The sequence below is a fragment of the Anser brachyrhynchus genome (genome assembly GCF_964034855.1).
Source record: "Anser brachyrhynchus genome assembly, chromosome: 1".
In the NCBI taxonomy this organism is placed as follows: domain Eukaryota; kingdom Metazoa; phylum Chordata; class Aves; order Anseriformes; family Anatidae; genus Anser; species Anser brachyrhynchus.
In genome coordinates this window covers 92,571,183-92,583,768 of record NC_137694.1, presented here as the reverse complement: position 1 = coordinate 92,583,768, position 12,586 = coordinate 92,571,183, and the positions used below count along the sequence as shown (strand labels likewise).

The window sequence follows — 12,586 nt, the reverse complement described above, 5'->3', positions numbered from 1 at the left end:
TTCAAACCTGATGAGAGCTGTGCAATTGCTGGCCTCCATTCAAGGCTGCATCTGATGCTCCTGGCAGCAAGTGAAGTAAACCACACACATGGAGGAAGTAGGGAGGAGCAGAAGTGAAGACTTCTGGAACAACACAGCATTATGAAAAGATCTATTTTAAAACATGTCCTATAGAATAAGGAAAAAAATTGCTGGATTTTTATTGTTGGAAAATGGTGGTGGTAGGGGAATTAGACCAAGTAAACTCCAGTTCCTAGCAAGATCGATGTCCAGAACAAGTCTGAGGAGGGTCAGCTCTCTGCAGCAGATAGCCCTTTGCCATCAATGACAGAAAATAGAAAGTTCAATTTAAAACAGCTCACCTGACTAAACCAAAAACCCTTTTCTGCTAGGAAGCTGAACTCACAGTATGCTAACACGTTTACTGGTGTTGGTAATTCCTAGCAATATGCTTATACATCCAAATGAAAAACACAGTTTTGCATGCCTTTTGTTTGAAGCATAAAGACTATAGATGGTCATGGGGAGGGAAGAAAAAAAAAAAGCCTCTTAAAAGGTGAGATCCATTTGACTGTGGGATAGTTTTCAAAGGGAAATGAAAATGTCATCACCTGACATTTCCAAAGCTGAGCTTTCAACTCCCAAGACAGTGTGCAGGCAGATGCATTAAATAGAAGAACTGGTCACAGACCAGTACACTCTCCATATGTTTCCTGGGGGGAATTAGCGTCAATTCCTCTATCACGGGGCTCACTGTGCTTACCAGTGAATATGTCAAGTCTGGTTGCTCGTGAGCCTCTGAAAACAAACACTGCAAAGTTACTGACAGAACCTTTAGGTTGAAAAATGAATCCTTCTAACTCACACCATCTCAAAAATAATACAGAATAAATAAATAAAATTAATCAGTCCTTTGAAACAGAGGACTGCCTGCTCCCTTGTGACATCCCCAGAGAAAAGAAGCAGAACTTATGAAACCAGAACCCTGACTGAAGCCTGGTTTGGGGCTGCTTTAATCTATTTTTTCTCTCCCCTCTTTTCCTGGTGCATTGCATTGCTGGATTTGTGCCACAGGGGCAGAAGCTCTCCCCTTCCTGCAGACACATGGCCAAGCATGGCAGAGGCTACCCCACGGAGTATGGAAACAGCAACCCAACACTGACATGCCCCAAGCCACCAGGATGCCAGGAACATGCCTTTTCCTAACTGCAGCCTTCAGAGCGTCCGAAAGCCACAGCAGGCTGCTTGGAGGAGCAGTCAGCTAGCGCTACTCCAACATAAACACATTGGTGTACGGCCTCAAAGGTCACAGTCTTAAGATCCTCAGCAATCTACAGCACTATCTCATATTATTTTTATTTAGAAACCAGTTTGTAAGTTGTGAACAGTATCACCTCTGAGGAGCTGCTTAGAAGGCAACACAAAAACACATTAGAAGAGGCAATCAGAGCTGAAGGCCTTTCACACATACCAGCAAATACAACCTCCTCTCCCCTTTCTCCCTATCTCCCAGGATGCAAACAGCAGGGAAAGAAAGGTTATTTCTTCCTTTCAAACCCAAGGCTGATCATAGGGTCCTTCCCATCTGAGGAAGAGAGAAGCAGCAGCAGCAGCAGGGACAGGTTTTGGCATCTGGACACGGTCATGGGCAGCCTGCTGTAGGTGGCCCTAACTGAACAGAGGGCTTGGACCAGACAACCTCCAGATGTCCCTTCCAATGTCAGCCATTCTGCACTTCTCTCCAAGCATGCCATCCTGGTCCTGCCTTTAGTAAAAGGGTGACGCCACTTACACAAATAGGGAATGGTCCCACTTTGACTGGAGACAACTGCAGGAAGAAGCAGATTGAGCCCCAGCGTACGAATCACTACCTGGCACACCAAATTACTCAGGGAAGTGGCACTGGACCTGCGCCATGGTGCTGTCAGCGCTTGGTGGCCACCATCCCATGTCTGCTTTCCAACTGCCCTGTGTCTGGCTCTTGTAAGAGGGAAGAGATTCCTGAAGAGAAGTTTTGGTTAAAAAAAAAAAAAAAAAGAAAGGCAAAAGGTTTTATTTTTTCCTTTAACAAGTCATCTACAGGAGTGGAATAAAGCCTCCTTGTGGAAGAGATATAATTTAGACTTCAAAGTCATTTGTATTCGTTTGTGGTAAGCTCAGCAATACTGACTGCCCTACAGCAAATGGGACTGACCAAGAGCAGTGAGCCCTGAGTGCCCTTCACAAGTTTTGTAGAATTAAGCTGTCTTTCGGGCAACAGTTTTCTAGGCTTTTTTTTTTTTTTTCCTTAAAAAAAAACACAAAACAAACAACTCTGGGTAGCAAGGTCTTAATGCAATATCTGTTTAATACAATTCTCCAAGAGGCACGATGTTCCTTGGATTTTATCCAAGCCATTTAGTTCACATACATATTGGAAAAAGCTGTCATGTCAGCAGCTAAGGTTGATATCAAAGAGAGACAATAAGAGGATTAAGAGGTGGAAAGCTTTAGAATGCAAGCTACTGAATATTTCACAAGAAATGAAGCTGAGAGTGCTACTGATGCAAGGGGAAGGTCAGAAAACTTAAATGCCTCAGGGACAGTTAAGAAATAATAAAATAACCATTAGGCATTCCAGATGTTGATATGCAGTTTTTAGTATCCCAGCTTTTGTACCAACTTGATTGCTTATCTGAGCGTACATCTGTGACATATAGCACTTATCAAGTGAATTTGCTGGGATGTGTCTACAGCACCAAAATGCAGGAATGATCTGACATTTGAGAGTGCCTCTGAGGCTGATATTTTGTCATTTAATTGCTCATTTTTATTAACACCTGATGTGGACAGGGTTCCACATCTCCAACTACCAGGGTTTAGTGAGAGATATGAGAGTTTAATTTCACAAAGACACTCCTTGTCACTGTTACCCCTTCCTATCTGATCCTCTCACGGAATGGTTAAGTGGATCTTCTCTATTATATCTTTTCACCATCAAGATCACATAGACTGAGGGGAAAAGAATTTTACAGGGCATTACAACTTTTTGGAAGCAAAGGGACTGGGCAGATAAGCCCAGGTGTTTTCTGTATCCTTATCAATGACAAGAGGCAAGGCACAGCAGGAATCTCTCCTTAATTGCTTCATGCTACACTTCAGTAATCTCACCTATAAATGTCAAGACACAGCTTGCCAATGGGCAATTCAAAGAACATTAGTTTCTTGCAAAGTAGAGAGGGACTTAAGCATTACATTACCCTTTAACTTACAAGTATCTCAAATAACTTCCTTCTCTCCTGTATCCAGCCTACCAGGAAGGCATTAACAGATGTGGACAATATATTTTATATCCTTATATTCTCAAGCTCCTGTACCACACTGATGAATTAACACCTTGTCAATATGCAGTTTCTCTTATACTGTGTTTTTGTGGCACATTTCACAAGAATCCCTCCCATCCCCCATGCTGTTTAAGTAAAAATATTCTACTACAAAAGTTGAAAAATGTTCACCATTTCATTTTATCTTGATGTAGTATTTCAGTCCTGCATCTAGGCATATTTTGAAAATGCTTGAATTATAAAGAATAACTTTCTAGCCCTCATGACTTTCAAAATATTTATTTTTGTCTTGGAAATGGTAACTTGTTTTTTAATTAGAAAGAACATTTTTTGCATTAAATTGGTAACTACTCATGCTGTTTTTTTCACCTACATAAAAACTATTACATTAATAAAGTACTATTTCCCCATGTACAACTACTGTACTATTGTAGCATTATATTATGAAGTAACTTCAGCTGACAAGTTGCCCACAGTGTGATTTCTCTTTTATTCTTGATAGCTTAATTATGAAGTTATTTAGTAGTATCCTAAACAAACAAACAAACAAAGCAATATGCAGTAATGTAAATCTGTGTGCAGAATGAAAGAGAGACAGTAAATACATAGTCAGCCACAACTGTTCTCTGAGTGACTGTGGTAAAAGGACAAGTTAAATCAACATTAACTACCTACTAAAAGCTGGATCTTCTGCACAGTAGTTGAATGGCTGGTGGGAATTTTTAAGTAGAACGATTAATTGTAACAGATTACGCTAAAGAGAAAATGCCATCCTCTCTCCTCCTTCCCCCACAAAGTAACACGCCAGTTCCAACATAAGCTTTTGTGTTTAGAAGTGCTGGATCTAGACCATGATTCATTGTTTAACACAAGGAACCTACAATAAACAGGAACCTGGAAATCAAGACACCTGGAAATCAGAGACTTCAACCTATGTCCCCACCATGCCAACTCAGGTTTAGGTAGCTTACCAGTTGTAGTGCTGTTAATTATTTCTTTCAAGCAATCAGACAAATTGTTATAACAGTTTGGCATTTACTTTTCTAAGCTATGCTCTCCTATGAGATACAGTGAATGTCTCCAGTGTTTTCTAGAGATGGAGTAGACCCAGACATCAGTCACTGTTGCAGTAGTGAACACAGTAATGTAGGTTTGGTTCAATAAAATGCTTTTTCCCATTCCCATTAACAAACACAACAATAATGACAAAGCAAAACAAAACATTCTGATTGCACTGTTTCATTCAGATCATGTTTCATTTGCCATTTCCTGTAACACTTTTGTAGAAAGTGGCTGAATTTTGTCAAAGTTTTTACCAGCTAGCTGTGAGAGAATAGCTTGCTCACTCAGTCACTGCAGATTCTACAGAAATGAAAAATATTTTGTTCTTAAAAGCAAAATACTCACCAGGCATTATCAAACATCTCAGCAGTTGCTCTGAGAAAGAAGTCATGAGTAGAGCTGAAATAAATAAATGTGACTGTTTTTAAGAGCTAGAAGTATTTAACAACAATAAAACAAATAAGCGTGTAGTGCTAATGAACATGAGCAATATCCTCAGTTTCAGGCATATGGAATCAGATGAAAGCAGCTTTGTCTGGTGACTCAACTATAACACATACATAATTGTGAAAGATTCTGTTGAGGACTTCTAAACAGCAAAATGCTGATCAAGACATCTAAACCTTTTTCTTCATTACATTTTAATTTTTCTTCCATATTTTATTCTGTATATGTATTTCCAGCATTTTAAGCGTTGATGCACTTACCAGGGCCGTTTGTTACTGTATAGCTAGCACATATTTTTTGTATCTAGTACCAAAATAATAATAATAATAAATACAACAACAACAATAACAGCAACAGTAATAACAATAATAAAGTAGTGATGCTATGATGGAATGATCTATAAAAAGCTAGAGCTATACAAACATATTTTGTAATTGGTGAGATCAAACCTGGTTTCATACCTGTGCAACTACCTTGCTTGTGCATCTATCCCTGTTTTACCACTGTAGTGAGATTTAAAACCAGGCCTTATCTGCCAAGTGCACATAAGGATCAGTTCATCCCGCATTCAGCAACAGCAGGTGACAGGAGGATCGAAGCCAGATTAACAGATGGACTTCACAGAACAAGGATTTAACTTGACTGTGTTAAATACACCTGTGGCATAAGTCACAGCAATAGCAGTTACTTCCCACTGCAGCCCGTAAGATCTCTAAAATGCTCCTCAGATTGCTCCAGTTATAGAATTTTTCATATTTCTCTTCAGGATGCTATCTTTCCTTGTTTTATGACAGGACTACGGGATTACAAACTATGGTTCGATGCTCAGTCCTATACGTCAAATCCAATTCTTTTGGCTGTATGCTATTCAGCTTTTAAAAAGAAGTAATAAAAATCGACTTTACCACTAGTTCAAACATTTATTTGTTTATAGATGTAAGAAGTTGCTGCAGTATGTAAGTAGAAAGGAGATGACAGCACAAGATTCCCCCAGCAGCTTTACTGTTTTAGCTGAGAAACTTGTTAGAGGAAACAGTCATCAAGTCCTGCTCTGGCTAGATCAGCCTGACTCTATAAACACTGCCTAAAATCCACACAGGGCTGGCAGCAATATGGATTAATTTCTGGGAGAGAGGGGACTTAAATAATTCTGCATTTCTAATTGCTTTAAGTTGCCCAAGTTGCACCCACCACAGTTCTAACATCACAGCCAGCAGAAAGGCAAGAAAAAATTACAGAAAAATTACTACATCAGGAGGAACTTTTTTTTCTGCTCCGAAAGCCATGGTTGCTCTATCACAGATCAGGAGTGATAGATTAGAGCAGCCCCAAGAGCTGTCAGCTAATATCTACACCACAGCAAGATCAGAGAGCAGCAACCTGTCTGAAATGCTGTGACAATTTCTGGCTGCCACCACGAGAACTGCAGGTTATGCTACCGTAGGAAATTTTAAAGTAGAAATCTGAACTTTAAGAAACATAAACAAAACAAAACAAAAAAAACACACAAGACTACATAATCTTGTATACAATAGAAAGTAAGGTTTCAGAAGATAAAGTACTGACAGACTCTTAGAGATTTTTTTTTTTAGCATTGCTTCAGCTTTTTGTCTTGTCTTATGTCAACCTGTTTTCCCATTACACTGGGACAGCTGCATTCAGGTGAAGAGAGAAGGCCAAGATCAGAGTTGTCAGTGGCATTGAGCTGGCCACTCAGTTACACCCTTGGACCTACACTTGAGTTCAATAGTTAAAAAAATAACAGCCTAGATTCAAATGTTTGTAGCTCCTCTAACTTCCCTATGCATCAAGGACACCCACTATCCAATGAAAACAGGATAGTCAATAGGAACAAAATCAGATGTAAAGCATAACAAAGTTGCTGAAACTGTAGAAAAACACTATACACAACAATGTAAACACTCTGAGGATGTTAGAAATTTAGTAATTACAATCTCAGCAAGAAGAGATGTATTTCTTAGACACTACAGTTGTATGAGGGTCAAGTTCACTTTGCAAATGAGGTGAAAACTCAAAGGAATGATTATCTAACTTTCCAGGCCACTTCCCTGAATTTCAGCATCTGTTCTTAAACTCTGTACTGATAAAAAGGAAGGAAATAGCAGTTGCTGGTTACGCTAGTCACTCACCACATATTAAGAAAAAGAACAGGAGATTTGGGCTGATGGTTGATGCTTGTGAGGGTGAGACTCAGTAGCAGGACTTGGTGATAACAGTTGGGTTACATGACTAGAGGGAACAGACTCAAGTTGTGGCAGGGAAGGTTTACGTTGGAAATTAACAGAAGTTTCTTCTGAGGAAGAGTAGTCAGGCATTGGAACGGGTTGCCCAGGGAAGTGGTGGCATCACTGTCCCTGGGAGGTGTTCAAAGAAAGGTTGGATGTGGTGCTTAGGGACATGGTTTAGTGGGTGATATTGTTGGCAGGGTGATGGTTGGACCAGATGAACTTGGTGGTCTTTTCCAACATTATTGTTATCTAGGATGTGAGCATATTCTATATTGTAATTACCACGTTGTGGGCACGGTCTTGGGCAGCCTGCTCTAGGTGGCCTTGCTTGAGCAGGGGGAATGTCCGTGTTCCCCCACAAGGTACTGCACAGACAAATGCGGACAGAGTGTACGTTAACACGACCAATTTATTGGCCTCTGCATAGGCTGAAGCTCCTGGATGGAACGGAGTCTCTCCAAGGGTCTGGGTGGTCACTGCCCGCTGCTAACAGGTGTCTCTGTTGCGCTCATGGAGAAAATGGTATTGTTCAGCAACACCGTGCTGATGGTGAAGCCTTCCAAGGCCTACTCCAGGCTCAGGAAGCAGTCCGAGCCATCTATCTGCACCCTAAGCATGAACTCGATGGAGAGGGTGCTCTCGGAGACGCTGGCCAGATTGATCTTGCAGTAGTGGCAGGAGGGCAGCACTGTCAGGCGGCAGTGGTGTGACTGCAGCAGAAGCTCCCAGGCTGCTTTCACCAAGGCCTGGAACCAGCGGGTGGTTTTCTCCACATTCAGGTAGGAGTTGGTGCAGAGGGTGCGTAGCAGGCTGGGCTCCTGTCTTCTTCTCAGCTCGTCCTCGGGGTGGTGGAGGAAGCACAGCATGTCCCCCACCAGCCGCTCCCTGGTGCAGGCACACTCCAGCTCCACACGCAGGCCAGGCTTCCTTGCTGGTGTCTCCCCCTCGGCGCCCAGCTCTGGGTGGAAGGCATGCCCGGGGGAAGGCCTCAGGGGCACGAGCAGGCAGTAGAGGATGTTGTCCTCCCAGGCACTCCAGCCTTTGTAGAGGCAGCCCACGCCGATGGCCGGCTGCAGCCATGGGTTGAAGAGACAGTTCCTGGACAGTCCTTGGCAGGCACCAAGAAGTTCCTCCACCAGCTCCTCCACCACCTTGCACTTGTCAGCCATGTATGGCACTGGCCACTGGGTGCTATCCACCCAAACCCTGCCCAGATCCCAGGTGTCATCAAAGTCACTGTCTTGGTCTGCATCATCGTTGTCCTCCTCCTTCCTTATAGAGCTGCCGTGTTTGCTGCTGCTGCCTGGCCCACGTCTCCTTCTCCTGAGCCAGTGGCAGAGCCCAAAGATCAGGACAAGGAGATCAACCAAGGTCCAGAGCTGCCACTGCTTCAATGCAGTGAAGAGCAGATCTCCCAGGGCCACCCCGCTCTGCTCCCGCTTCCTCTCCTCCATCTCTTGCAGCAGCCGAGCCATGCCCTGATTCAGCTGTTGCCCAAACACCACAGCAGAAGCATCTACCCCAACAGCACCCCAATGTGGGTGCTCCCAATTCACCCACAGAGCAACTGAAGTCTCGCAGTACTTGGTGAGGTGCCCCGATGACCAGAGGGTGGTGGACACCACCAGATATTCTCAAACCCTGGCCCAGGGCCACTCATGGATGGAGTGGCTTCAACAGACAGCTCCTGCCCCTGTTCGCAGCTGTTCCTCCTGCCCCACAGGAGCTTCCCTAGAACCTCCTCCTCCTCAGACACCTCCGACAGGTAAGCTCAAGGCGCATCCAGCACCTACTCCTGGAACTGACAAGATAAGGAGTACGTGTCATTGCAAGAAGAGAGTTTTACACAGTGCAGTTTGGGGAAAACATGGTGAGTTAAGGCTTTCACTCCTCCCTGTGTGAAGAGGGCACTCAGCACTCGTAAAGGTGAACAGATCAAAAGCGCTTAAGTACAAGAGCAGCAGGACTGGACTGATGGTGCTGTTCTGCATGGGTGAGCATGGGCTCATCAAGAGCTGTAGCTGGCTGGAATAAAAACCAAAACCAAAGCACATCTCCAAGCCAGACGGTGTAAAATGTAAAGTCCTGCTGTGCTAAATACCTCACTGTATGCCAGCAGTCTTACTTCAAAACACTCTAGGCATTTGAAGTAGTGGTCAATAAAAGACCTGTTAACTTGCTCAAGTTAGACCTCCCTGTAGCTCATAGTTCAATTCCACTGCACACAGATTTATATAAATTGCCTTTGCACTGTCACCTTGGAAAAGCAGGGGATAATGAATTCATGTCAGGAGGACAGTTTTGTAGAGGCAAAGTCGCCAAAAGGATGTACTTAACCATCTTAGCACACTGATGGTGACGCTGGAGGGGCGTCCTCCCCTGTACTGCTTGCTGCAGTAGGAAGCAGTGTGCTGCCCCTGGGCACATCCCAAGCACCACGCTGATGGCAGGTGTTTTCCAAAACTTGTGTTATTCTGAGGTAATGAGGCAGAATACAGAAACAGAAACTGAAAAAATGGAGCAAGGAGTAAGTAACCAACCCAAAATGCTGTAAAGCCCCCAGTTCTTTCCCATAACTCCAGTCAAGGACCCATCTTTTATATTGAGATGCTAGCAGCGCACTCACTGCAAACATGCAGAATTCTGTATGCAGAATTACATAGCTGAGCTCTCCCTTTGAGAGAAAAGTAACAGAAGAAACTTTACCCACATGATTGTCAGATACAGGGTTCAACACAGTACATAGTTCACCTGTAAATTTTAAAACTGGTTATGAAATTAAGGTATCAAGAATCTATCAAGGAACATTAAATGCTAAACTACTGCCTCTGCTTTCAAATTGTTAAGCATAAGCTGATGATTGTACAGGAGATGGAAGGCTGTATGCAGTGTTGGAAACAGCAAAGGTTGCTGTTTTGTTAGACCCCCTCTCTGTTGCTGGCCACAGTCAATCATGGACCATCAGGCTTCCAATTTAATCCAACAGGACAGGTACTTATACTGTGATCCTAAGGCGCAGACTCTGGAAGAGGATTCTCTTAGTTTGCCTTTGTGCTACATTCGTGCTCAGTTTAACCAGTCCAAATGAGGTGGAGAATATAGCAACAAGCTGAGGTAAAAGAAACTCTAGGGCTCTTTACTCTGTTAAAACATTCTGTTTCTTGTCCTTATAATAGACTGCCCCAGGATGGCATACAACATTTTGTGCAGGCTTTCACTGCTCTGTTTTGAGAGAAGGCTTTCACAGACTGCATATGTTTTATATTCTTTCAAAAATTACCTTGCACTTGTCTCATCTCAACTTCAAAAAGATACCACAGCAACAAAACAGACATTTGAAAATACGAAGTTCAACACTAATATAGGCAGATCCACTTAAGTCAGAGACGTCTTAGAGATGAACAAACAGAAGCGGTAAATGTTAGACAAACTGAAACAAATGAGGAATTTGATATTAAATCCCCCAGAAGATGACATTTCTCAGCAATTACATAGCAGTTCGCAAAGTCTGTGATATGTGCATTATACTTAGCAAAATCGGACCAGAAGAGTTAAGCTACCTGCTGTGATGTACAGGTGTGAAGCAAGTGCCAAGAAAGAAAAAGGATGTGTGATTTTCCAGCTCAAATTGTTCAGGTATATCTTCCTTTTCATTCCCTAAACCATTCTTTATAGACTGAGCTCCTACCTGTTTGCTCATTCCCTATAACCTTATATGTAAGCTGGTTTAAATGAACTTGAAGCTGTAAGTGGTCTTAAAGATATTCAGCTCCTCTGTGTCTCAGATGTTTTTATAAATTTGCCATTTTACAACTATTTCACTAGTATAAAATACATCGAAAAATATTTAAGGATATAGGTGCAACACTATATAGCCAACAGTCAACACTCTTGGTTAGCTTGCTTTTAAAACAGGCCCAACATCTTTTTATCCTTCTTTTCCTAAAATTGCACAAAATCATTTACTTTTTTTTAACTTTTTATTTAAAGAAAGAAAAAAATTATAACAATGGGGGAAGAACCTACGTTCTCTGTCCTATCTTTCCTCTGAAACAGCGATTTACTGTCTAACGTTACCAAATTTAAAAGACAAAATGTTCTGATCTTTTCCCAACTTTGAGTTCTCCTGTTTGAAGCCTACCTTACAACTTATTGATAAGGTTGGCACTATTCTGATAGCCTCAAATGTTGCTTTACATAATCTTACTTTCAAGTCCCTGTAACTCACTTAAACTTTTATCATTTGGTCTGCCAGGTGTCTGCCTCAGCTTTTTTTTTTTTTTTTTCCTTTTTTTTTTTTTTTGGAAGAATTTCAGCCAATCTAGCTATTTCTACAAACAAGACAAGGATGTGTGGGGGGAAGTTTAACTTGCACTGAATATTCTGATGACAACTCCTTTGAATAGGTTTTACATGCTTTAAAGTAGGGAACAGAAATTTGACAAGTGAGGGAGGGTATCAAATGAAAATGATATGATGATTCACTCCTCCATATGAAAATTTGAGCCATTGGGCCAAGTTATAAATCTTCCAAAAATTGCAGCCTGCATATCTGTTAGTGATTAACAGCTAAAATTCTACGTTCAATGAACAAATGAAGACATTCATGGGTTTTTTTTTTTTCTTACTTTTTAGTGATATCCAGATTGCCTATATAATGCCCTCAAAGAGCATCTAAGAACACATCTGTCTCGTCAAAAGTTTTTGAATGCGATCCATCTGGACATATGCAATCCCTAGACTAAATATAGTGGTGTTTTTCTTCATATATACACATGTATATACGTATATATTTTTATATTACAGGGTTTCACAAAGTACACTGACCATTAACCACTGAGAGGTGGTAAGAGTGGGCAATAGCAGAACTGACATGGGAGGCTGGGAGATGGTGAATCTAACAGCTTTATGCACTCTTGGATGTGGGAAGCAGGACATGTGAGAGGAGGAATCGAAAAGAACACTTGGAAATCACTCTTCATGTAAGAGACTAATAAATTCTTCAATCTAAAGTTAAGTTTTACGAGCATAGCGTCATATTATATAAAATTGCATAGCATGCAACAAGACAGAAGAAAAATCTTGAGGAAAGAAGGCAGATGTAGGCAGGCTGGGCAAGAAAAAACATAAGATGGGATGGACTAAGACCAACATTAGGCATAGAAGAGACTGTGATGTGATAAGGGATGAAGGAATTAAAAGCAGGATGGGTATGCATGTGTCACGAATCTATATTTCTGAGACTTGCTGTTTGCAGCTTAGCTGCTTCCCAAATCTTGTATCAACCCCTAAGCTGGCTGACCACTAGTCCTCTCTACAGCAAGGCTGTAAGCCTTGTAAGACAATAAGCCTTGTGTTCTTCTGAACTCAAAGCTTGGGTCTGGGTGCATCAGAGTCCCACTGTGGTCTGTGGCCTCACTGGAGGACTTTCCCTATAAGAGTCAGGGTTTTATCAGTAAAAGATTCCCCAGCACACGTGGCAGATTTTATGTGGAAATGGCAAGA

General features: G+C 42.0%; 1 protein-coding gene across 3 annotated transcripts in view; it reads right to left on the bottom strand.

Moving 5' to 3' along the window:
• The window catches only part of GUCA1C (guanylate cyclase activator 1C), a 130,283-nt gene that overhangs the window by 92,340 nt on the left and 25,357 nt on the right, over positions 1-12,586 (bottom strand). The window lies entirely within an intron of this gene.